Below are 26,831 nucleotides of genomic sequence, written 5' to 3'. Positions count from 1 at the left end.
GGTTCGGGAGCTGGGTGGGTCAAACATCTAATAAGTGTCCAACGTAGTCTAAATAACTTGCCAAGAAATTCTCTGAAGGGATTCAGTCCGTACGAATTATTATTTGGAACTAGGATGTTGATCTATGACCTTGACAGTCAGACTTCAGTGGTGAAAGAAAAAAGCTTTGATATCAAAGACCGTTTGGCTATTTTGCAGGACTTACACAAAACAAGAAAAGACCTGAGCAACATAAAGTTGAAACAACAGCCAACAACCACTGAAGAACCACCACCTGTCCCAGCAAGACCTGTCTGGATTCCAAAAGTCGGGGATCTAGTCAGAGAAAAGATCGCGGTAAAGAAGGAATTTGGGCCTTCTTACAGAAAAGCAGTTCCTGTCTTGTCTGTCAACGGGACAAGATCGGTTGTACTACCGCCACTTGCTGGTAAAAAGGAGAACCGAGTTGTATCCATCGACCTGGTAAAACCACAATCATGTGGCCGATAACAAATAGTAGGCCAAGTGGACTCCCAATAAGTAGCAGAACACCAAGATTTGCTACCAGTACAGAGGTCCTAACAAAGAGGCTCATCACATTCGAAACGCCTACAGAAGAACAACAAGGACTATGCAACAATGCAATAGAACTCAGACCTCTGAATACCCAAATAAAAACATTTAGCAGAGACACACCAATCTATAATGAAGTACCAAGTGAAAATGCAAGAAACAGAAATCCTGAAGCAATTGGAACAATTGACAGAACTGCATCCGGCTACTTCATAAACTTCGATGATTCCTCTGAAGGCTTCAGTGAATCAAAGACACAGCCATCATCAAAAACCTTTAAAGATAAAGCTAAAGAACTTTCGAAACAACTGAAAGAAACATATCTGATTTCTCCATGTGTTGAATTTTGGGTGGGTTTTGGTGCATTTATCCTCATACTTTGGCTCATCATGGTACTAACTTTGGGACGCTTCATTGAGGGAAAATATGCTAAAATGGACACAGCAAGTCAGAAAATCAACTTGATCCTCAAACCACACACATCTTCACACGTCGAGAAAAGAGAACTTTCTTCAGTCAACTTCACAGCCAATCCTATACCGGGTGGGGTAGCATGGGACAACACTGACTACGAAATTTATGGTCCTGTTGAAATCCTGAAATATCCACACCAAATTAAGATCTCATTGAGTGACTTTGTAAAACCAAGCTCATTTGCTGATGATTGGGACTTCGAAAGCATTAATAATATGATGTCTGATTTAGTAATGTCTGCTAAATTTACCAAACATGATTATTTGCAGGGTTCTACAAATTATGATAGTATGTATTGCTATAACCATTATGGTAACCATTTCATACATAGATCTGCACAACCTAGAAATGTTTTAAATTATAATCAATGGGAACATTGTGCAACCCCTCCAAAAGGAAGCTCAAGAACCTTTTATGACAAATATTCATACTTTTCAGGTTTTAACACAAGTAATGCTGAAACATTTTATTTCAAATTGTCAAATAAGACAGGAACTAAGACCATGATAACAAACACAAAATTGATATATTCAGACTCATTCTTTGAACAAATGAATACTTTTGGTTTTGATTATTGGGACAAAAATGTTGAATTGAAAAGTGTTTGGGGTACAAAAGAATGGCAAGTACAGGGTATAGAATCTTTGTTTAGAGCCTGCATGATCCCAGAACAAATTTTTTTTTTTTAAAGACACTGTTCAACAAACCACCTGTCTTGGCTTAGCCAAAATCAAAGACTTAAATAAACCGTCTATTCCAAAGCCAACAATGTTCAGCAATAGCTCTAGAGATGAAGAGATAGACGTAAATTATGTATTAAACCAAAACAGAACACATCCTGATTGGAAACAGTGGTTGATCTGGCCCACAGATACTAATAACTGTCAAGACAGATTCCTGAACAAAACACAGGGGTTCAAAATGACCAAGCCAGACCCTAGATATTCCCAAAGACATCACCCAGGAATAATAACCACCTACAGTGTGGGCAAATTATGCCTTCAATGGTTACAAACTTCCACACTGACAGAAATTAAGCAACACCTAACTTTACTTACTGATGGTGCTGACTTGCGTGATTTCATTATGGGACCACGCAAACAGCGTCAAAAACGTTTCATAGCAGCCTCTGTATATGCAGCATACAATGAGGCCTGGAAGGTTACTCAAATTGAAACAGCAGAGAGAATACGGGAAATTGACCGTATTAATTTGGAAAAATCACTTTCTGTAGTGGACAATGGGTTAATGACTCTGTCCTCCAGAATTTTTTCTTTGGACAGCATTGTGTCTTCAGCAATCGACATATTATCGCAGGACTTACTGTTGCTACAACACGGTCAGTCCCAATTGCGTTCTATTGTACAGCTTGGCTGGACGTTACAAAATCTGCGTTCAGGCTATGTGCCTTGGCGTTTAATCAACACAACGTCACTATTCCATATCTTTAACCTTACTGATAGACAAATCAGTATGGCACAAAAGGGTGCTGATTATACAATCTTGAGCATTGAAAAACTCGAAAGATTACCAGTGACAATGTCAGAACGACCTGTCAGTGAATGGATAATACATGGGATAATAAATATTCCAATCTCAACCTTCAGGTTTCAATACTGCCAAAAATATATACAGGCTGGCATGTACGAAAAATTGGGAAAGGGGTACATTAAAACAACATGGAACCTGCCCTATTCACATGCATGTGTCAGTAATAAAGGACAGAAAGTGTTTCTTAGTGGCAATAATTGTGCGATGTCACTAAGCGGTACACTTCTGTGTAACGGAATTAGTTTGCATGGAGCCTGTGAAGGGAATTCATATAACCTTTCATGTCACCAGCAAGGCGCACCTGCAACTGAGATAGAACCATTCTTTCAAAGACTCTATAATGGGAGTTACATTCTAATTGTAGATCGCAGATGTTGTAGTCTTATGCCCGGGACTCCTTATCTAGTAACTATGACTGCAAAGGTCAAGTGCTGTGGACGCTCATTGTTCCCAAGCTCCTTTCCAGACAGGGAGGCAAGGGCATGGCCCAATTTGAAAATTACTTCTATTCGAATAGATACTTTAAGCAGAATGAAAACAGTGCTTCTTCAGACGCCTACCAGGCTCACGTCATCAAAAGAAACGTATGATCTACAAGTCGCAAGGACGACTGCAGAGATACATTCATTATTATCAACTAATTCCCCCATACATTTCGCGGAAATCCTGAATGAAATCTTAAATATTTCTGATACCAATGGGATCTCAAAGGTATTTAAGACAGTATTTTCGATGGCATTAACACCATTCAAAGCCATTCTGGGTATTTTTCCAGATTTCGTCCATTCGATTTTTGGCGGACTTCCCCTGATCTTGGGACTAATTGCAGGAATCCTATTCTTAGTCCTTATTTTTCGCTATGGCAAACTATGTCACAGACAGAACACCTGCGACAAGGGAAGAAACAATCCTAGCCATTGGATACCGGGACCGGATATCAAAAATCCTGGGACTCTCCCGGCTTAGAGACCTGAACATGACTTGGTTTCTATCATTTCGACCAATGTGGCAAAGATGTGTTTTACCTGTATTAAGATGTCTGCTATGCGGAGAAGAATGCGTGTTAGACACCTGTCTGACGCTACAATCAGATGCGCCAATGGATGCAGAAACATTGTTGAGCCCGATCAAGGTTCACGCTTTGTGCTGCCCTCAAAGGCTACCAATCCTGATGACGGCATTCGTGGAAGCTTCACCACTACGATTGAGGGGTAGTGAAGTTCAAGATGAAAGCAGCATCGATCAGGTACGACCTTCTGTCAGTAATTCAAATCAGAATGTCAATGGAGACAATCATGCGCACGAATGCATGGTTACACCTATTTCCGAGTTAGTGGAACTTTCCCAGGAAGCTGTTGACAGCTTTTTCGAAAGCCTAAATGATATGATGTTCTCACCAGAGCAGAAATAGAGACTTTTGAGCAAGCTCGCAGACGGCGTTCCCTGAATTCGGCCTTCAACTTTAAAAATAAAGTCACATGAACAATTTTTCCCTCCAGTTCACGGACAGCAAGTTTTTCAACAGCCCCAAAATATTTTTGCATATTTTTCGGGACACTATCTTCTGCTTAAAGTAAGAACTATTCTTAGAGAACTAAAATTTCTAATTTTTAGATAGCTTATAGACATTAGCTGCCCGCTGGTATGTTCATAAATATTTTATTCTGTGATGGAATGGTCTCGACCTTTTTTTTTCTGTATTAAGAGCCATTTCATGTGTAATTCTCATATACCAAATAGCAATAATGTATACAAATGCGTGATTACTTTGGCATTATTCTACAGCTTGAGCGCATACAATACATATGACTGCAATTTTTCCGTATATTTGAAAATTTCAAAATGCATTTATGTATTTTGGGGTGGTAAGGTATACACACTACTCTATAGTATGTTGTACTATGTTTTACTATGCCTAGATTAGTAAATATGTCCATAGTTAGCGTGGAGTGGGTGTCATGTATTCCTATAGGTTCTGAATCGATCCCCCTATTCCTGACCCTATTCTGGTTAGCAAACTAACAAGTTAACTAGCAGTCAGCCCATGAGGCAGAAAACCCCCATGATGCAGATACCGTTATCTGACGCAGCCACACTACGGCACAGGAACGTGTTATCTGATTAGGTCATAACGCTTGCGATCTAATTAAACAAGCGATATTTCTCCAGCCCCTGATAAGGCATACGGAGTTCTCTAAACAAATCAAACCTATGACAACCTGGGCAAAACCCTGCGGCCATTGTTTTGATTTCACCGAGAACTTCAGCAAAAGAATGTGCTAACGAGCAAGTCGTATGACATCTTTATTGACGTATCTATGTCCATCCTTACGTCAATCTCGGCACCTTAAAGGTATAAATATTACCGATATTGCCCTATGCAAACACACGCGGTGGTGACGAGACGGAGCAGCCATACTTGCCGAAGCCCAGAGCAGAGCAGACCCCGCTGGCAGCAGCCCCGCCTTCCTGACGCGCTGAGAACGAGACGCGCTGCTCTCTCCTGCCGAGAGACCCAGCACCGGCGCTTCCGGGTAGCCCTCGCAGGCAGCCTGGAATATCGAGACCAGAGAGAGAGATACCATCCCTCATTCATCCTAACTTCCAGGTACAGAACTGAATAACCCCTCACAGAGAATTCTTAAGTTAGTCACTTGGCAAAAACAAACTTAACTTAAACTGTAACTTTCTATTCCCGCCCACGTATGAGACTTAGGTCAGGTACACGGGGTAGGCGTATTTAGAAACACCAGTTGAGTACGTTTAGTCAAATGTATATGTGTATGTAATATATTTTATTCATTTTAAAACATCTTATGGCTTAGAAACCATATCAATGTTTTTACAGTATTATTTTATACTACTGCTTTTAATGTATGCACTTTACTTAACTATAAGTATTGCAATAATATCTATCCATTTCTCTTGTATGAGAAAAGAGACTGATCAATAAATAACACCTTTTTATTGAACACGCCCGTCTCTTCCTTTTCTCTACAATCTGATGAGACTAAGAATGCACGTACTGACTGAGTAAAATAAATTGCCTTTTGTTCACACGACTCTCGAGATACACTCTTGATTAGGGGAGAGCAAAGTTGTCATGTTCTATGGTTGTCAGAAACTAAATCCCTTCTTGTCTAATCAGGGAAGTTAACTCCTTCCTGAACATTCGAGAAAGTTTCTAGTGAACTCTGAGCTAAGCTGGCAAACCCAAAACTTTAAGTCTAATATCGTCAGTAGTAGACCTAGTTAACGTCTGGTCTAGGCCTTTACTATTGAAGGTATTATTCCAATGCGCAGAGCCTATTGGGATGATAGGAACTACACTACACACCCAGGTGTCACACAAGGGCCCCGGGGGAGATGGCCCGAAAGGTGGACTGGGCGCCCCTCAGAAGAAGGAGGGGGGAGATAAAAGAACAGAGTTCTCACGAGGCCCACAAACTAGACCGTTTGGGAAAGGAGTAGGTACACCACCTCAGAACCGTTCCCCAAAACCCACTTACCCTGACAAGAGTCAGCAGCCAAAAGTGGTCTGGTGCTATGAGTGCGGAGAGGTCGGGCACTACAAGGGAGACCCCCAGTGTCGCAAACGACCCCCAGCCCCCACTAGTGGCAAGAGTCCCGGGGTGGCTAGTATAGCGCTTGGGTTGGAGCTGCCCCTAGATAGGGAAGGGGAGTGGACAGGCCTGACCCTGGTTTCACTCGGGGATAAAGAGATGGTCCTAGTGGCGCCCTTACCATCGAATACTGCTAAGTACCAGCAGAGGGTGAAGGTCAATGGGGAGGAGGTGGACGCTCTGAGGGACACAGGAGCCAGCATGACCACTGTAGTGAGGCGGCTGGTGTCCCCTGAGCAGGTTGTTCCTGATGTGTACCATCCGGCCGTGTTGGCTGACGGCAGAATGAGCTACTATCCCGTGGCTCAAGTTCCCTTTGAATGGGGAGGAGTGTCAGGCCCGTTGAGAGTTGCGATCAGCCCTGCCTTGCCTGTGGACTGTCTGCTCGGTAATGACCTCGAACATACCGCCTGGAAGGAAGTGGAGTTTAAGGCCCACACTGAGATGCTGGGATTACCAGGGTGGGCGTGCGTAGTCACGCGGTCCACGGCTGCCCGGCAAAAAGCTCAACCCGGGCAGGAGCCTGAAACAACGGCCCAACCCACTGTCGGTCCAGAGGAGAGTGTTGTGGAGGACACACTCCGTGTGATGGATGGGGAGCCCGCGGAGGTAACCCCGGAGTCCGTGGAGGTGGATGTCGTTCCCGTGGGGCATTTGCCGACCCTTGCCGAGTGGCATGTGGAAGGAGGTCCTACCCGGGAGGAATTCTGTCGGGCTCAAAAGGAGTGCCCCACGCTTGAAGGCATGCGGCGACAGGCCGAAGCCCAAGCGTCAAACAAGGAGACCGGCGGCTATCACGTGTATTGGGAGGATGGCCTCCTGTACAGTGAGCCAAGGGTTCCGGTGCATGGGTCCTCGAGGGCCTTAGTGGTCCCCCAGTGTTACCGGGCCTTTTTGATGGAACTGGCGCATGAGATATGTTAGAAAGGCGATCCCGGGGGAGGCAGAAGATGTCTGACTGACCACCCCTAGGTCCACCTCTCCGTCGAGAAGTAGCCGAGCGTTATCGAGAGGCCTCCTGGGTGAGGATCCTCTCCTAGGATCGTACAGCAGAGTAACCACAACACTACAAACGGACACCACACAAGAGGATAAGTTCTTAGGCTTTATCAGGAATAAAGGTTGCTTGTTCTCAGTGATATGTACAGGCAGATCGATGGATCTGTAAAGTCTCGGAGAGAAGGGATAGGGTAGCGGGACAGTCTTAGTACGGGTACAGGAAGGGATACCCTGCGCACAGCCCTCAATCCTCGAGCCGGGGGTTCCGAGAGGTCGAGCCGCGGCAGCGCCAGCAGGACTCGACAGGTGGTCTTTACGGAGAGGAGGCCGCGGCAGCGCCAGCAGGCCTCGAGGTGGTTTCGGAGAAGATGGGCCGCGGCAGCGCCAGCAGGCTCTCAAGATAGTTCAGCGAAGGTGGGCCGCGGCAGCGCCAGCAGGCTCTCAAGATGGTTCAGCAAAGGTGGGCTGCGGCAGCGCCAGCACCAGCAGGCTCTCAAGATGGTTCAGCGAAGGTGGGCCGCGGCAGCGCCAGCAGGCTCCCAGGGTAGCTTCAGGTTACAGGAAAATTAGTTCTTCTGGTGTCGGCCGCGACAGCGTCAGCAGGGCTTTCCAGTCCAGGATACAACTGCCGTCCTACTCCGGGGCTGGCCCAGATATAGAACTGGAGTCCTTTGATGTCCGGACCCTCGCGCCTGGGGGCCAGAGGGGCCGGGATGATGGTGTCCAGACACCCAGCAGGGGGGTGGAGCCAGCGCCCAGGGAGGCCGGAGGGCGATCGATACCAGGCGTCCGGGGACGGCTGGAGGCCCATCGAAACTTCCCTCCTCTCGGATCTGTTGAGTGGCCACTCGACCACCTGGGTGGATCTTGGTGCCTCGATGTCGGGGCTTCGCTGGGGCCTGGGCCGGGGCCGAGGCCACGTGTTCGTGACGTGGTGGGCCCAAGATGGAGTCGGGCGAGGCCTCGTGCACAGGACGTGGTTCGTGACGTGATGGGCCCAAGATGGAGTCGGGCGTGGCCTCGTGCTCATAACGTGCTGGGCCCAAGATGGAGTCAGGCCGGTAGTGGTGGTCCGGGATGGTAACCGGACCGGCAGTGTTGGTGTTGGGGTGTGCAGGGTCGGGCAAAAGGGGTCACCCGAGGCTCAGCGGAGGGCCGATGTCGTTCTGGGCCCGCCATGCGGGAGGGGTAGGGCCATGCCATGAGGCCGGGTCCAACAAGATACCTCTAGCCGGACACCTGGGCCAGGACAAGACCTTTGCGAGGCTAGTCCCACATTTTTATTGGCCTAGGATGAGAGTTGCCTCTGACACCTATTGCAAGACCTGCAAGACTTGCCAGGCCAGTGGCAAGACTGGGACCAAGTTGAAGGCCCCATTGGAATCACTCCCAGTGGTCGGGACCCCTTTCGAGAGGGTCGGTATTGACATCGTTGGGCCATTGGACCCTCCAACCTCTGCGGGACATCGGTTAATTTTGGTATTGGGGGACCACGCCACTCGGTACCCGGAGGCCATCCCTCTGAGGACCGTTTCTGCACCTGTAGTGGCGCGGGCCCTGATGGGGATATTTACCCGAGTGGGATTCCCCAAGGTCGTGGTGTCAGACAGGGGCACAAATTTCATGTCGGCCTACATGCAGGCCATGTGGAAGGAGTGCGGAGTGACCTATCGGTTCTCCACTCCTTACCACCCCCAGACTAACGGGCTCGTAGAGCGCTTCAACAAGACCTTGAAGGGGATGATCCGGAGTCTGCCAGAAGACCTAAGGCGGAAATGGGACATCCTCCTCCCTTGCTTGCTGTTCTCGTACCGCGAGGTACCCCAGAAGGGAGTTGGCTTCAGCCCCTTCGACCTGCTCTATGGCCATCCCGTTAGGGGACCCCTCAGTCTGGTCAAAGAGGGGTGGGAGAAGACTTCGAGGAAGCTTCCCCGTGATGTTGTCAGCTACATGCTGGCATTCCGCAGCCAGATGGGCAAGCTGTGGAAGGAATCCTCAGACAATCTGGAGGCTAGTCAAGCCGTCATGAAGGAGTGGTATGACCGCAACGCTCGGAAGAGTTGGACGCTGGACAGAAGGTGTGGGTCATGGAGCCTGGGGAGCTTAGTGCCCTCCAGGACCGGTGGACTGGTCTGTACGAGATTGTGGAGCGAAGAGGCCTTACCACCTACGTCTTGGACTTGAAGACCCCCCGACAACCCCACCGGGTGCTCCACGTCAATCGCCTGAAGCCTCATCATGAGCGATCAGAGCTTGCTCTCCTCATGGTGACGGATGGGTGCGAGGAGGAGGAAAGTGAGCCTCTTCCTGACCTTCTAGCGGCTCAGGATGATTCAGTGGAGAGAGTTGTCCTCTCCCCATCCTTGACCCCAGAACAACAGAGGGACTGCCGCCAGGTTTTGGCGCAGCACACCTCGTTGTTCTCCCTCACGCCTGGAATTGCCCATCTGTGTACCCATGATGCGGACACAGGGGACAGTCCGCCAGTGAAAACTAAGTCTTACCGGCTGTCCGACAAAGTAAAGAACAGCATCCAGGGTGAGGTGACCAAGATGCTGGAGCTGGGAGTAATCGAACCCTCCAGCAGCCCGTGGGCTAGTCCGGTTGTTCTGGTGCCGAAAACGGTTCCACCGGGCGCCACCCCAGAACTTCGGTTCTGTGTGGATTATCGGGGGTTGAACTCTGTCACCAAGACAGATGCTCACCCGATACCACGGGCAGACGAGCTGATTGACCGGCTGGGAGCAGCCAAGTACCTCAGCACCATCGACTTGACATCAGGGTACTGGCAGATTGCCATGGCCGATGGAGCAAAGGAGAAGACAGCGTTCTCCACCCCCGAGGGCCACTTCCAATTCCGAGTGATGCCCTTCGGGCTCAAGAATGCTCCGGCCACCTTCCAGCGGTTGGTGAACCAGGTATTATCTGGCCTGGAATCCTTCTCAGCAGCTTACCTGGATGACATAGCTGTCTTCAGTAGCACCTGGGAGGACCATCTGCAGCATCTCCAGGAGGTGCTGCGGGCATTACAACGGGCTGGCTTGACCATCAAAGCTAGCAAGTGCCAGATTGGACAGGTCTCTGTCGTGTACCTGGGACACTTGGTGGGCGGAGGTAAGGTGCAACCCCTCCAGGCCAAAATTGAGACCATCATGGCCTGGGAGCCCCCCAAAACTCAGACTGAGGTCCGAGCTTTCCTCGGCCTCACTGGCTATTACCGCAGATTCGTCAAGGGGTATGGTACCATCGTGGCCCCCTTGACTGAGTTGACGTCCAAAAAGCAGCCACGTCAGGTCATCTGGACGGCTGCTTGCCAGGAGGCATTTGAAACACTGAAGCGCGCGATGTGCACCGCTCCGGTGCTGGCCACTCCGGACTTAAAAAAATAATTCATCGTGCAGACAGATGCCTCAGAGCATGGCGTAGGCGCCGTGCTGTCGCAACTCAACGATGATGGCCAAGACCAACCTGTGGCCTTCATCTCCCGAAGACTCCTCCCGCGGGAACGGCGATGGAGTACCATCGAGCGAGAAGCCTTCGCTGTGGTCTGGGCTTTGAAGAAGTTGAGGCCATACCTCTTTGGCTCTCACTTCCTGGTTCAAACCGACCACTGACCCCTTCGCTGGCTCATGCAAATGAGAGGCGAAAACCCAAAGTTGCTAAGGTGGTCCACTTCCCTACAGGGGATGGACTTTAGGGTGGGGGTTCTTTCTTTTCTGCATTGTTTTGTGTTATGTTATTACACACTGAGCTGTTTGTGGAAAGCGCCGGGACACTCTGTCGGAGTAGCCGTGCGCTATATAAATACATTTTAACATAACATAACATAACATCGGCTCGGAGCGGACCACGCCAATGCTGACGGTCTCTCCCGTTTTTTCCGCCTTAGTGACGAGAACTCCCTAGAGGTTGGGTAGCTCTCCCCACTTTCAGCTGGGGGGACTCGTGTTAGACCTGTCAGCCCTAGGGTGGTCTTTCCCCGTGATTTTTTGCCCCTTGCCTCATTTTTTCCACCTACTTTTTGTTGGCCCTTAGGTCTTCGGGCACCTTTTCATAGCTAATCTGTGTTAGGGTGCAGGTGCTCTCTACTTCCAACATGGCTGCCACTGGCCCCTGCTACTGCAGCGTGGTCTTTTTAGTGTAGCACCCTAGTTGCCAGGAGCAGGCTGGGTCCCCATACAATGTTGCAATGCCAGCCACACAGCCCCTGTCCATAGTTAGAGTGGGGAAGCTCCTGGAACCTTCCAGAAGAAAGTCGGACCTGACTTTTCCCGCCTTAGAGAGTGGTCACCTGACCTGGGCATATATAAGCAAGGGAGGGAACTTTTTCTAGTCAGTTGGGGCATCACTGACCTGGGGAACCCACGTAGGAGTTTTAGGCGGGAGGGCCTAGTGAGGAACCTATGCTACTGGGAGTGACAGGATCTAGGTGCTGCCTCTTAAGCTGGGTGAGGTGTCCAAAGCTAGCCCCCTGATCTGGCCCAATCGTAGGGAACCCCAGGGCCCATCTGCAGTGACTGAGGAGAAATTCTTCAAGCCTTCAACTTATCACCCCCCCCCCTTCCACTTCAATAAACAAGCAACTAAGGGCGCAGAACCATCCAAGCGCCAAGAAAACTGTTTCCTGAGACCAGGAACTGGACTGTGCTGCCCTGCGCATGCCCTGCCTACAACTGGCCTACCTGTCTCCCCCTGACTGAACTGTATGACAAGCGCTATTATTTGCTCCCATCCTGCCTGCCCTGAGCTAACTGTGCCCTTGTGACTCTAGCGCTGAAGTCCCCTGTGAGGCACTGGAATTCCAAGGCGTTTTTCCCCTCAGGGAACATCCTGCTTGCGAGGCGCTGCGTTGGCCCCCAAGCGCTCACCTGCTGTCCCCGAGCGCTGTGCCCAGAAGCGCTAATTGCCAGGCCAACTCACCGCCGCGGCCCGGAGCCGTCCACGCCCTCCCGGGGTGTCGTGGAATCTCCTCAGAGGGAGCGTGTATCCCCCCTCGGCGGCCCCCGTATGCCCGGAGAGGGCCGCCGGAAACCCTGAGAGGCCGCGCTGGGCCGGGAAGTATCCTCCTTCATCTGCCCCGGTGCTCCTGTGAAGGGGCACGCCATTGATTCCTCCTCAGAGGCCCCCAGAGTCAGAAGAGGGCCGCCGCAACGTAATCACTAGGCCGCTAGGCCTGAGACCTTCCCCTACCTGCAGCACGTGACGGGGGAACTCCGGCCTCGTCATTGGCCACGCCCCCCGCCACGCCGCACAGCCATTGGCTGCTCCGACCCAGCCCTTCTTTCAAGGCCAGCACCCGGAAGAGGCCGCGATTCATCGCGGAGGGGGCCCGAAGCTGGAAACGCCCCTCCGCTTGGTCCCGCAGTGTGTGTTTCTCGCCCCTGGCGCCGGTGCGCTGTAGCAGCGTTTGGCACCGCGTCAGGCCGCGAGAGGTCCCCCAACCTGCACGTGATTCATGAAATGTCTTAATGAAATGCTTATCTGAAATGCTAATGAATTACCAATGCATTGATCTAATTGAAAGCCTATATAAACTATCTTGATTTTTCAAATACAACTACTGGTGTGGTCTCCATTATTGCTGGACTGGACATTCCACGTCCACGCTTCACCTTTAAAAGAACTGCCAACCTTAAGGATACCTTGCCCCACACTCAACCTAAGAAGTTAAATACCCACCACCAGAATACGCTTTGGGACTTACCACCAGTGGTCGGCCATTTCAGATGTGGTAACTGCATCGTCTGTCCCCAGTCCATACAAAGCAAAGAGATTACTCTATCAACATCTTTCACCTGGCACATGAACAAACATACCAACTGCAACAGCAGCAGATGTATATACATGCTCACATGCCCCTGTGGGCTTAAATATATAGGCATGACAATGCGCACTGTGAAAACATGCATAATTGAACATAACAGCAACATTCGCTGTGCCAAGACACACACAAGGCTATATGAACATTGCAAAGAAGCTGGTCACCTAGCAGAGAACATGAAATGGGTAGTCTTAGAATGGCACCCATCCATCAGTCAACAAGCACTACATAGATTGGAACAGAGGTGGGTGCACCGCTTACAATTAGACACCTGTGGGCTGAATGACTCGTTCCCTTGGAATCAGCTAGCAAGGTGACTCTTATGACTCACTACTAATACTCTGCCTAGCCTTGGATGATATTGAAATTGGACTTCTTACTATCGAATAAATAGACAGACTTAACCAGTCCCGTTGCACACTCCGGTACCCTCACTCCTTCCACCACCCTCATCCAACTCTATCTCCCACAGTCTAACCATCCTTCTTAGCACGCCCTGATCGGGGGGCTAATAATCCCCTTGATGACACCCATAGGGCGCATTCGGTTTACCCGCCCCCTGACGGTCACGCTAGTTTTGGGACGCCCCCTTACTTTGTTGATGGTCTCGCTAAGTTTGGGACGTGCCCTGACGTGGCCGCCTTCATGTTTAATACCATCTCCGGGGTCCATTGCAAATCTTTTCAGAGGGATGTACCGCCAATGAGATCCTATAATACACTTTAGTAGGACTCTGGGGTTCGATAGTTAAGACACTTCTTCCCAAGCTCATGATTCCTGACCCCTGACTCTAACGTCATTTCAGTAAAAACTACCATTCCCGTCTACTGACACTAGAGGCTCCTGATTGGCCGCCCAGGCAACTGCGTCACAAGGGACACGCCCCCACTGAGACTCGAACGCCCTGCATTTAATGGCGACTGAGTCATGGCCCTCCACCGGCTGTTCCGCGTGCAACAACACGCCTGAGTGTGTGGGGGTAGGTTCTGAATGGCGCTGGCCTCTCGTCGCTAAGGTAAGCCAACAGTGCTTTTAACACTTCTCCGACGCTGCTTTTTGACGGACTCCTCAAGGAGACCGCATGGGGTTTTGCGTACCGCCGGGCTGCGGACAGTGGGGACTGCCCCTGCCTGGTCCTGCGGCTCCGCCTGATTTGGTGGTTGGGGCCGACACACGGACTTCCATATCTACGGCCCTCCACACCGCTGGTCCTACCCTTGACCACCGGCGCGCTTGCTCGGCACCTACGGGCGGGGCCGCAGATTTTGACTGGTGGTATGTCCTACCATACACCACAGCCTGGCGGAGCGGGACTCCGTGTGATTTACTGGCTGTCCTGTTATTTCAGTTTCCCCCGACTACGATCTGGTTGTGACCCCTTGTCTCCCTCCCCTGTCCATTATTTTTACAGGTAGTTATCTCTAGCGCAGGCCCCACAGGAACAAGCCGCGTAGACTGACATAGGGTTCTACAATGGTAAGCCCCGGCACTTGCGGGTAATCATCCTTTTCAGTCCCTGTCTTCCACCTCGGGGGACATTGGCTGTTCAAAATAAGCTATAATTTTTTGACCCGAGAGGTTTTGTTGTTAAAAAGTAACATACCTCGAGTTAAGATTAGTATTCACACGTGCTCCAAATAATGTTTTGGGTCATATATTTATGAATGTAATAAAAGTCTCTCTCTCTGCACGAAGTCACATGTAAATAATGGTTTCAGCACCTAGAAGATCACTGATGCCTGGGTGCTACATTGAAACTTGGGATAATTACGATGCACAATATTTAAGCGTTTTGGCATACAATGTTTATGTTATCTTTGTTTAATCCCTAGGTCTGACGGTGATGCAGTACTTTTAGCTTGCTCCAGTCATAGACCCACCAGGTTGTATAAACCATACCCCTTAGCTCACCTCTGGGCACCCAATGAGTTTATGAGCACTTTCTGGTCCTGAAGAATTGCCTTTAGGGCATGAAACATGTTGACCATGTCTGAGGGTTGAAATGAGGCCATACTAATGGTATTTTTGGTCCTCAATACCCCTCATTTCACTTTTTAATAAAGTGGCTAGCCACACGAATAAAGGTTACTTTGTGGACTACCCAACTTTTTTTAAACTCACATTTCGCTCACTACCTCACTTTTCTAGGTCCCTCACACACTAGCAAATCACGGCAAGGAACAAAAGATCTCCGTAAAAGAGTAACACGTGTTGTTACCCGTCAGGCATTGCAGCGCCGGCTTGACGTAGGAGCAGGAAGCCGATGATGTAAACAACATCACAAAAGGCTGAATGAGACATGTCATCCAGCCCATTAGTTGTGTGAGGCTTCTTAGTTCCGACAAGGAACTTGCTGACTTCCCAAACCCCTTTTGCTTTCACTAATTATTTCGGGAGAGAGACTATATTACAGGCTTATACCTAGGGGAACTTTGTACAACCTTTTTGCTACATGTTCTTTGGACAGGTACACTGGACCCCTCTAAACATTGTCCCTTTTCGTCCCCCTCTTTGTTCATATGTCTCCATTATTGCGCCACTGTGTGTTTCATTGGATGTGTGTGTTAAGTAGCTGCTTTACACGCAAGCCCCTGGCTGCCTTCCTGCTCGAGCCATGCTACCCCCCGGAGAACTGGTGGTCCCAGTTCTCACAGGTGGCAACTACTACCAGCAGTGCTCTGGCACCAGCATGGAAGCAGTTTTTGCGCCAAATCTTGCAAATACCTATATGAACTATGTGGAGCAAACATTTACTCTCAACATTGACAATGTGTACCGCTCCAACATTAAATGTTGGGAGCAGTACATAGATGACATCTTTCTGATTTGGATAGGAAGTGAGACAGACTTTGACAATTTTGTCACGTACCTCAACACCATCCAGAACCATCTCACATTTACATCCATAGTACATAAATACACCATTGCATTCCTTGATTTAAATATCAATCATACCAAACTAAGACAAGACGGTACTAAGGAGGCACAAACAAGCCTGTTAACGAATCAGAAGTCAGCATGTACGAAGAACATTGACACAAGCCAATGACAAATATGGGCAGGGTTTGGCTTCTATTCTCGAATACAGTATGCCTCCCAGAGCAGCGCATGAGCTGCCCAAGCTCGACCTAAAAAGGCAGTTCTCCTTTTCTTTGTTTAAACTGCAGCTGCAATGGGGCTCTTTGACCTGCCTTTCACCTTGGCTGTTGGCTCTGGCAGCAGGCATCATGTCACAACTCACTGTAATAAGTTATTACGTCTAATTGTGGCCAACCGCAATAAGAAAACAACAGATCTACTCTACTGTAATAATGTATTAGATTCCAGCGGAGGAGTCACTGTGCCCCCAGCAACATATTATAGAGAATATGAAAGCGAGGTCGCTGGGAATGTTGATGCCACCTAAATAAAGTGAGACTTGATATGTCCCTCTCTCTTTCTTCAGATCTTTTTCCTCTGGAAATTCTTCTTCAATAGCTGATAAGGATGCACTTATTGAAACACATTTCCTTACTGCACTGCTTAAGTTGCTATACCACAACATGAATATATCTAGGAGTTACCAGAAATCATATACACGGTTTTAATACTTAAGCTACATAACATTTTGGCTACAAGTAAAAAACAACTGATTGTTAATACTAAAGATCTCACATTTTTCATTAACTAGATGCCACAAAAGTTTAAAAAAGCACTGAGGGAAAGAAGATGGAGTGCATGACCAAGAACTGTAACATAAATAAAATATCCCTACCATATGTAAACAGTATATTGCAACTCACTGGGAGGTCCATGATTTTATCCTGCAATATCCTTTTAACGTAAACCAGGGGGTTGTTCACAAAGTATTCACACATTTCGAAATATATCAGCAAATGTGTACTATTGTTGTCTGTTGCAAATTCCTTTACCACAATAAGTAGTTATGCCTTCTACATGGTACAGTTGTGTACAGCACCCAAAGAGATGAATGCCTCATATTAACAAAAGCAAAACAGTTAATGGACAGAATGCAGAACAATGTCATACATTTACCCCAGTACAGAGATCTGGGCCTAAAGAGATCTGGGCCTAAATCCATCGTTTTTTTGCACTCCACACCACCCCAGTTCAGACATGGCCATTTGCAAATCAGCCTTGACCCTGTGCCTCATGGGGAAACCGGTCCTAGGATGCTTGATTCCGGGACAGGAAAGACATGGCTTGGTAGTTCGGGCTGGACTGTTCCCATGAGGCACAGGGTCAAGGATGATTTGCATATGGCCATGTCTCCCGTTTCCCTGTTGTACCTATACCTTGGTCTGGTTCCCACATATCAATGGTTATTACTTGCCCTGATCCATTGGCCTTCTTTTTCCCTTAGCCCGAACGGCGATTTAACTAATTGAGGATCTAAATCCCAGGAGTCTCGTCTCCCTTCCGCAAGGATATTCCATTTCATGCAAGGTAAATTCCCTGAATTGTCTCTTACCTCGCTCTCATGCCCAGCACAATATAGGCACCAATGTTTATTAATTTATTCCCCCCAGAATATACCGATTGAACCTCGACAGTTGGCTAACACATGAGCACTCACTAAAGCAAACGCCGCCCCCCACCTAGGAGGTAATCAGCTGACTCTCCAAGATTACTATTACCCCCGCACGCATTTATCGATATCCAATGCACCCAGTACCCACCGATCACTGCACAGATTCGCTCTGCATAATTTATCCAACCCCCGCTCCACTAGCCACGTAATTGGGGTCACTCCTTACCCATAACGCGGCTATACGAAGTCACAACACTGTGTTTACGCCGTCCTTTATACAATTGATGCTCTACGGTTTTAATGCACGAACTGTTCCACTTTGGGTCCACTTCCAGTGCACTGCGATTCCGAGTATTTTCATAATTGTATGTGCTAAGCATTGCTGACTCTCTCGCCTTTGAATACTTGAATGTAATCCTTTTGGTAATACTCTAAAAACTTTTTTCTTTTCCCTGTCTTCTTCTTCATACAGGCGTATATTTTTTCCAGGCATAATAATTTTGTACAGTCCTGATGATGATCCCCTTGTACCCTTGAGAGCGGGATCGAAACGTCGACCTTTTGTAGTAGTTATACAGTAAAACCAATGTGTATCAAATTCCTGTATGTACTACTCTGGCAAAACACTTGTAACATCAATCTGAAAGTGCCCAGATTGCTCATTTCTCTCTTGGCTGCGATATCTTCTCCTACCCACAACTATTCTTTATTCTTCACTGTCTCTGTCTTGCGGTAGAAGCACAGGATTGTGCTCTCTAAATGTCTCTTATGCATTATACAATTCAACTATTGTTATGAAAATAAATTCCAGGTCCGGCTGGACTTGGATAAATATATAAGCAGCTCATCACGGCTTGTCTTATTATCATTATTGTATACCTCTGAAATTGCTTTGGACCACTGTCCTTTTGAAACTGACTCAAACCCTTGGTCCACAGCCACTAATAGGGTCCCCCTTGTTTTCTTTAGAAACTTGAGTGCAATCGCTGGATTGCAGGGGTTAAAATACAACTCCGATACCTCGTCATACGAAGGAGAGCCTTCCTACTGCTCCTCCACACTCACTATTCTTTTGACTAAACCTACTCGCTGAGAGATGTCAGCACATGCCCCCTCTACACAGATGATTATATAAAGCAACTTTGCTCACGCCCTTCCCTTCTCTCTGATACAGTAGACGCACCTACACTGACCAATACTTCTCTACCAGACCAACTAGAGAAGCTTAAAAAGAAACAGGTACGCCTTGAATTGATGATATTAATGCTTACAGACTACCTAAAGGCAGAAATTATACCAGTCAGACTACAGGTACGCAATATACCGGGAATCTTCACAGATAACCCTAAATACATCTCCAACTTCAGCTAGATAGGCACCACATGCTCCAGGCACTGGCTAGTGCTGGGCATCGACATAGCAACCGAAACACTCAAGGCCCTAGAAATAGAAATAACCGATCTACTTAAACAGATCAACGATTCTGATCTCACTATTGATTGCAAAAAATTGCTCGAACAGGTTGACAAAACCGTAGCAGATTTTCACCGTATCGAGCAAAATAAAAAATCCAACAAAGTCAAGAAAGACATCAAATCCTACAGCATTGAAAACACCTACCCCTACTTGCAAAAGGATTTTTACAATAACAGATCCTACGCTAATCCCCAGAACAGAAGACCTTGGGGACGATATAATAAACGGCAAAATCTGGTTGGGTTTTCTGATACATCTGCTGATTCCTCAGAAACCTCAGACCAGGGTGAAGAGCCAAGCACATCAAGAAGAGGAGGGGCTGCACACTCCAATTTTTTAGGCAGAGGCCAAACAAACACCTCGCAGAGAGAAAGGGTCAAAAAACCTCAACGTTGGTTCAACCCCCCGGGAGAACGCAAAACGCGGAATACTTTTACCAGTGGTAGAGAACACTTCCTCTCTCACCATGTGCCTCGCCACTGAACACTCAGTTGAAATAATCCCCATCTTTAACCTTTCGCAACACAATTTGGAACCCCCTGAACTAGAACTCCTTAAAAGGGCCTCTCCTTTGTTCCCACCATTCGTCCAAATTTCATGGAGCTTCAAACTGAATTATTGAGATTTTTCAGGCTCATTCGACTAAAAGCATTTTTCCAGATGCACCCCTCTCCCATCCTCAATTCAAATACACCGTTTCGGCCACCATCCACATTCCTGCCGTCCGCAGGAATTATTCCCTCTGAAATTACTACATTCGAAAAGCTGGTGCTAAAAGATTTACACGATTTTGAAAACAAAAAGCTGTTCATTCCCTACAAGATCACTCGACAAGAGAAAGAGGCCATATGGTCTTTGAAAAACAACCCCTCCCTGATAATAAAAAGTGCAGATAAAGGGGGAGGAATTGTTCTTCAAAACATTGAATCTTACAAAGCTGAAATTATGAGACAGCTCAATAACACAGATCACTATCAAAGATTGCCTAGAAATCCCACCAAAGAAATTCAAGAAACCATACTTAAACTGACCACTGATGCCTGTAGCGAAGGGTTTTTAAGCAAAAAAGAATTTAACTATCTCAATGTAAAAAGCCCTCGCCTGCCTGTTATCTACACCCTTCCCAAAGTCCATAAAAATCTCACCAATCCCCCTGGCAGACCTATAGTCTCTGCCTGCGGTTCTATTCTAGAACCTCTGGGAGCTTATGTTGACTTTTTCATTAAATAATTTGTGCCCCAGACCGCCTGCTATGTAAGGGATAGCATGGCTATGATTAATCTGGTAGAGCACTTTCCTTTTGATCCCTTACAAGACACTCTTTGTACCATGGATGTAGAGTCGCTCTACACGAACATCCCCCAATTCGTGGCCCTCCTAGTGATACAAAAAACCCTTGAGACTCGCCCTCGTCCACACAGGGTACCTACTTTGTTAATTTTACAATTACTAGAAGTATGTCTATCCAGGAATTTCTTTATCTTTGACAACACATACTACCAACAGATCAAGGGTACATCAATGGGGGCTATTTTTGCCCCCAACCTGGCTATTCTCTTCATGGATGCCCTAGAAATTGGATCAATCCTAACTGATGAGAATCCCTTCTGCCCTGGAATAAAATTGTGGCGGCGCTATATCGATGATATTTTCATCATCTGGACCCTCGATATAGACACGCTTAGCCAATTCCTACACTGGCTCAATAATAACTGTGCCGATCTCAAATTCACCTTGACTCACGATAAAGAGCAAATCGCTTTCTTAGATCTCACCATTTATCATCAGGAGGGAGAACTCCTTACCCGGCTCTATAGAAAGCCTACTGAACGGAACACCCTGCTTAGTTATCAGAGCAATCACCCCAGGGCACTAAAAGACTCCCTCCCATACTCCCAATTTTTAAGGATCAGACGGAACTGCTCCTCCAAAACAGACTATTTCAAAGAAGCATCCGTCTTGGCAAACAAACTTAAAAATCGCGGCTATCCGCGCCGACTGATCAAAACAGCAACCAAAAGAGCATGGTACTGTCCACGAGAGGTCCTATTAACACCTAAAACCCGTGTGCAAAATGAGAGGATAGCCTGTGTCACGACTTTCTCCCCTGTATCAAATAGGATTAGAAAATCCATTCTGAAACACTGGCCCACTATAAATGCAGGCACCATCAGACTAGAGAGACCATTGTTCGCTTTCCGAAAAAGTAAAAACCATAGCAACCACCTAGTCAGAGCTGCACTCCCTGTTCCCTTACCCCAATCTACCATTGAATCAACCTGGGGTCTCCCCCCTGTAACTGGGCATGTCAAATGTGGGTCTTGTATTGTTTGTGACTACACAATTGAAGCGCGTGATTTTACCCACAATGGTACCACTGTCTCAATGAAATGTCTCACTAATTGTAACAGCAATAATGTCATTTATGCAATTCTTTGTCCATGCCCCAAAATGTATGTTGGTCAGACTACACAAAAGGCAAAGACCAGGATTTCCCAACATAGGAGCCGCATCAGATGCAGGACTGCTAATGCGCCCCTGGTGGAACATTTCTGTGAAGCACACCACACTGAGGATGACATTAGATGGACAATTCTCAAAGTGGTCAAATTACCGCCAGGAGGTGGAAACCTAGCCCAGCTGCTAAACAAAGAAGAACTGAAAAGCATAATCCAGTTTGACACTATACGCACTGGGCTCAACAGAAATGAAGATTGGACCACTTTATTATGACTCTGCCTCACACTGTTCCATACCAAAGTCTGAATAATAGTTTTTTTAAAAACAGAACTTTTTCATTAAGACCACTAATGATTTTGTAATTTTACTCTTACATTAATGGAAAATGTTTTATTCTCCCATCTGTGTAACTGTTACCGTCTGCTGCAACATTGCATGCTTTTAAAGTCACGTACTGGCATGCTATTCTCACTTCACCATCCGTTACTATCATCACTCTAAGATGGCCGTGGTTTTTTCACATCCCTAGCACCACCTCTTTCTCTCCACCCACCCGATCACGTGACTGCGCTTCTCACTGGCGATAAACCCTACGCGCCACCAGAGCACAACACGACCGGGCCATTTTGCCATCCAGCTGTCTATACGATGACACCGTTCCTTGATGCCGGTAAGCCTTACTCCTCCTTTCACAAGCCTCGTTCAGAGTGCTCACCATCGGCCCGCCTAACTGTCCGTTTTCCACCTTTTCCATAGCGGATTCAATAATTATTCAGAACCGCTGGCTCCTACTCACTGGTCGTTCACCCGACTACTACTGTGGTATGTACCTACACCTTGGTCTGGTTCCCACATACCAATGGTTAATTACTTGCCCTGATCCATTGACCTTCTTTTTCCCTTAGCCCGAACGGCGATTTAACTAATTGAGGATCTAAATCCCCTGAGTTTCGAACGGCGATATAACTAATTGCGGATCTAAATCCCAGGAGTCTTGTCTCCCTTCCGCACGGATATTTCATTTCATGCAAGGTAAATTCCCTGAATTGTCTCTTACCTCGCTCTCGTGCCCAGCACAATATAGGCACCAATGTTTATAATTTTTTCCCCCAGAATATACCGATTGAACCTCGACAGTTGGCTAACACGTGAGCGCTCACTAAAGCAAACGCCGCCCCCCACCTAGGAGGTAATCAGCTGACTCTTCAAGATTACTATTACCCCCGCACGCATTTGTCGATATCCAATGCACCCAGTACCCACCGATCACTGCACAGATTCGCTCTGCATAATTTATCCAACCCCCGCTCCACTAGCCACGTAATTGCGGTCACTCCTTACCCATAACACGGCTATACGAAGTCACAACACTGTGTTTACGCGTCCTTTATACAATTGATGCTCAACGGTTTTAATGCACGAACTGTTCCACTTTGGGTCCACTTCCAGTGCACTGCGATTCCGAGTAATTTCATAATTGTATGTGCTAAGCATTGCTGACTCTCTCGCCTTCGAATACTTGAATGTAATCCTTTTGGTAATACTCTGAAAACTTTTTTCTTTTCCCTGTCTTCTTCTTCATACAGACGTATATTTTTTCCAGGCATAATAATTTTGTACAGTCCTGATGATGATCCCCTTGTACCCTTGAGCGCGGGATCGAAACGTCGACCTTTTGTAGTAGTTATACAGTAAAACCAATGTGTATCAAATTCCTGTATGTACTACTCTGGCAAAACACTTGTAACATCAATCTGAAAGTGCCCAGATTGCTAATTTCTCTCTTGGCTGCGATATCTTCTCCTACCCACAACTATTCTTTATTCTTCATTGTCTCTGTCTTGCGGTAGAAGCAAAGGATTGTGCTCTCTAAATGTCTCTTATGCATTATACAATTCAACTATTGTTATGAAAATAAATTCCAGGTCCGGCTGGACTTGGATAAATATATAAGCAGCTCATCACGGCTTGTCTTATTATCATTATTGTATATCTCTGAAATTGCTTTGGACTACTGTCCTTTTGAAACAGTCTTTACACTGTCCTAGGAAAGAGGTATGTTTTTAATCCTTTTTTAAAGGAGGAGAGGTCCCCCATATTTCTCAGAGGTAGGGGTAAAGAATTCCACCGTTTAGCTGCGGTAAATCTAAAGGAGCGTCCGCCCATCCGAGTCCTCAAAATTTTAGGGCTTACCACCAAGCAGGCTGACGAAGAACGAAGAGATCTGGTAGGCGTATACCAGGAAAACATCGCCTGCAGCGGAGACGGCCCCTGACCATGAAGGGCCCTAAATACTAGACATAATGCTTTAAACTTAATGCGCTGGAGGATTGGCAACCAGTGAAGGTCCATGAGCGCCAAGGAAGAGGAATCAGAACGCCGTCGAGAAAGAGCCAGCTTAGCAGCCATGTTCAGTACTCGCTGCGGTTTACCCACCAGGGTAACAGGCGCAGCCAGAAGTAGCGCGTTGCAGTAATCAAGCCTGCTTAAGATGATACTACGCACTACCTCTGGTCGGGCGTGAGCCGGGAGCAAAGGAAGGATCTTCCGCAATGTGCGGAGCAGCATCATACAAGTAGCCACAGTTTTTCTCACAAAAGTGTCTAACTGTAAGTTAGATTCGAACATCACACTCAGATTTCGAACAGAATCTGCCGCCAACACAGTGCCCTGGGAGGAAGAAGGCCAAAAATCCAGTGGCAGAGGCCGAGGGGTGCGATCCATCGAACAGTGCAGTACCTCAGTTTTTGAGCTGTTAAATTGCAGGGAGTTTTGACTCAACCAATCCGCGGTAGCTGTCATACAGCGGTGGAAGGTCTCCTGGGACACAGCATCCCTACCCTCAAAAGAGAAGATAAGTTGCGTGTCATCAGCGTAATTGATGACCGCGATGCCGAAGGACTTAATCAGCCTGACCAGGGGACGGAGGTATAGATTAAAAATAATAGGGCTAATGGCCGACCCTTGGGGTACGCCCTGCCCCACTTTTTTGATGTCAGATCGATAGGGCGGCAAGGCTACCACCTGGTGTCTATTACCGAGATAAGAGACCAACCAGTCCAGAGCCAGGCCGGACACCCCAATTTCCTCTAGTCTCCTGACCAGAATGGCATGGCTGACCGTATCGAACGCGGCCGACATGTCGAGCAGCACTAGAAAGGCTGCTCGACCAAGGTCGACACGCGAACGAAGGTCATCCAAAGCGGTCACCAGTGCGGACTCAGTACCGTGGGCTGGCCTAAAGCCAAACTGAGCCATGTCCAGGCAGGTGTTGGTCTCTATAAAGCTGGACAGATGTTTAGTAGCCAGCTTCTCCAAGATCTTTATTGGGAAAGGAAGCAATGAAATAGGCCTGTAGTTCGCTGAACAAGTAGGATCCAGCGTATCCTTCTTCAAAAGCGGAGATACCACGGCCAACTTCCAACAATCCGGAACCCGAGCGGTACTGAGGGACTGACAACAGATGGCATGAAGGGGGGGAAGAGCTCCTCATGGAACAGTTTCCAAAATGTATGTGGTAACGGGTCAAAGGGAGAACCCGAAGAGACCCCGTCGGCCAATGAGCAGAAATCCTCAAAGGACGGGAGGGGGAAGCTGTTCAACCGAGCTTGCCTTCCATCCACCTCCAGGGTCCTGGGGGTGGTCACCAGTACAGAATTAGGCGTAGACTGGGGATCAAGGATGGACGAAGTACCCAGATTGCTCAAGATGGAAGCAATCTTGTCCTCGAAGGCCTTTGCCAGAGAGTCGCATAACGATTGAGAGGCCAGAATGTCATTAGTAACACAGGCAGGACGAGAAAGATCCTTAACGATCCTAAACAAGGCCTGGGATTTGTTCACTGCTAGCGATAGCGTCTCCTCCAGAAATCTGGCCTTGGCACACTTAATCTGCGCTTTATAAACCGACAATGCCTGTTTAAAGAAAGCCTTATCTGACTCAAGATACTGTTTCCTCCAGGCACGCTCCGCCCGTTTACACTGGAGTTTCAGCTGAAGAAGCTCCTTAGAAAACCAAGGCATGGCATGTTTAGCCCTGTCCCTGGTTATCCGCAAAGGAGCCAGTTCAGCCAATGAGTCAGAAATTTGCTGGCTAAGGATCTCGTAACTCTCCTCAACATTGCCTCCAAAGGAAAAACCCTCTGAAAGCAGAGTTGGCAAGCTCAACTGTTTCAGGAGCCTTGACCATTGCCTACCAAACTTAGTAGTAGCTCCTGTACTGCCACTCTTCAGTATATCGACAGGGAGTAGAAGAGAGAAGTGGACAAGAGCATGGTCCGTCCAGCATTGAGGAATGATGTTCCGTACAGTCACCCGACTAGCATCTGCAAAGATCAAGTCCAGGGCGTGACCCTTTGAGTGAGTCTGGGAGAGTACCAGCTGCTGACGCTGGATATTGCAACAGGCCTGGACCAGATCTTTGTAAGCTAGGTCTGTAGACCCATCCGGCCACAGATTAAAGTCTCCCAGAACCATAGTCCTGGCATGGGAGTTGGAAAGATCGTAAATCAGATCTACCAGCTCAGGCACGGCTGACAGGGCATTGGCCGGGGGTCTATAGCACAGCAGCCCGGAATATAGGACGCCTCCTTGTCCTTTTAAGGAGAAGCCCATTAGTTCACAACCCGGGATTTCCTTAGTCTCCAGCTTGGAGATATCCAATGCTTCCCTAAAAATGAAACCTACGCCACCTCCTCTAGTCCCTACACGAGGGTTGTGTCTGATTTTATAGCCCGGGGGACAGGCAAGGCCCAATTCCACCGCACTATCCGCTCTGGTCCATGTCTCTGTCATGAAAAGCACAACTAACTCATAAGACTCAATGAGTAGTGCAATTTCCACGTGATGCTTGCTGAGAGGTCTAACGTTGAGCAAGCCACAGGACAGGGGCTCCAGACGGCTAGCAATGGTGTGAGGCTGGCGGCTCGGTATAGAACGGGGGTCCAAACTTATAAGCTCATCTCTCGAATAAGTAAAATGAGTAAGAGACAGAGAGGCAGCATTCCCGGCGCCCGGCGCAACCTGTGCGCTAATGGGCGCAAACGGGCTTACCTCTGGCGCACCTCCGGCGCGCCTACGTTGCGCCCACTGCACGCCTACGCTGCAAGCTTAGGAGGTGTCCATCTTAAGTACCGTAGATCGCGGAAGTCCTGTGAGGGCAAGCCGCTGGCCCCTCAGCCAAGATGGCGCCTAGGAATTGTCACCTCCTGGAAACCCACACCCAATATGGCGGCCAAAACGGCGCGAAGCGGACCCAGCACGCCCTGATATCCCTCTGTCCCGCAAAGTGCGGGTGCCCAACCATTATAGTGCAGGTAAGCTCTACCTAAAATTCCCAATGTATC

Source organism: Lissotriton helveticus (assembly GCF_964261635.1).
Source record: "Lissotriton helveticus chromosome 1_1 unlocalized genomic scaffold, aLisHel1.1 SUPER_1_unloc_32, whole genome shotgun sequence".
Lineage (NCBI taxonomy): Eukaryota > Metazoa > Chordata > Amphibia > Caudata > Salamandridae > Lissotriton > Lissotriton helveticus.
Note: the sequence above shows the minus strand (reverse complement) of the source record.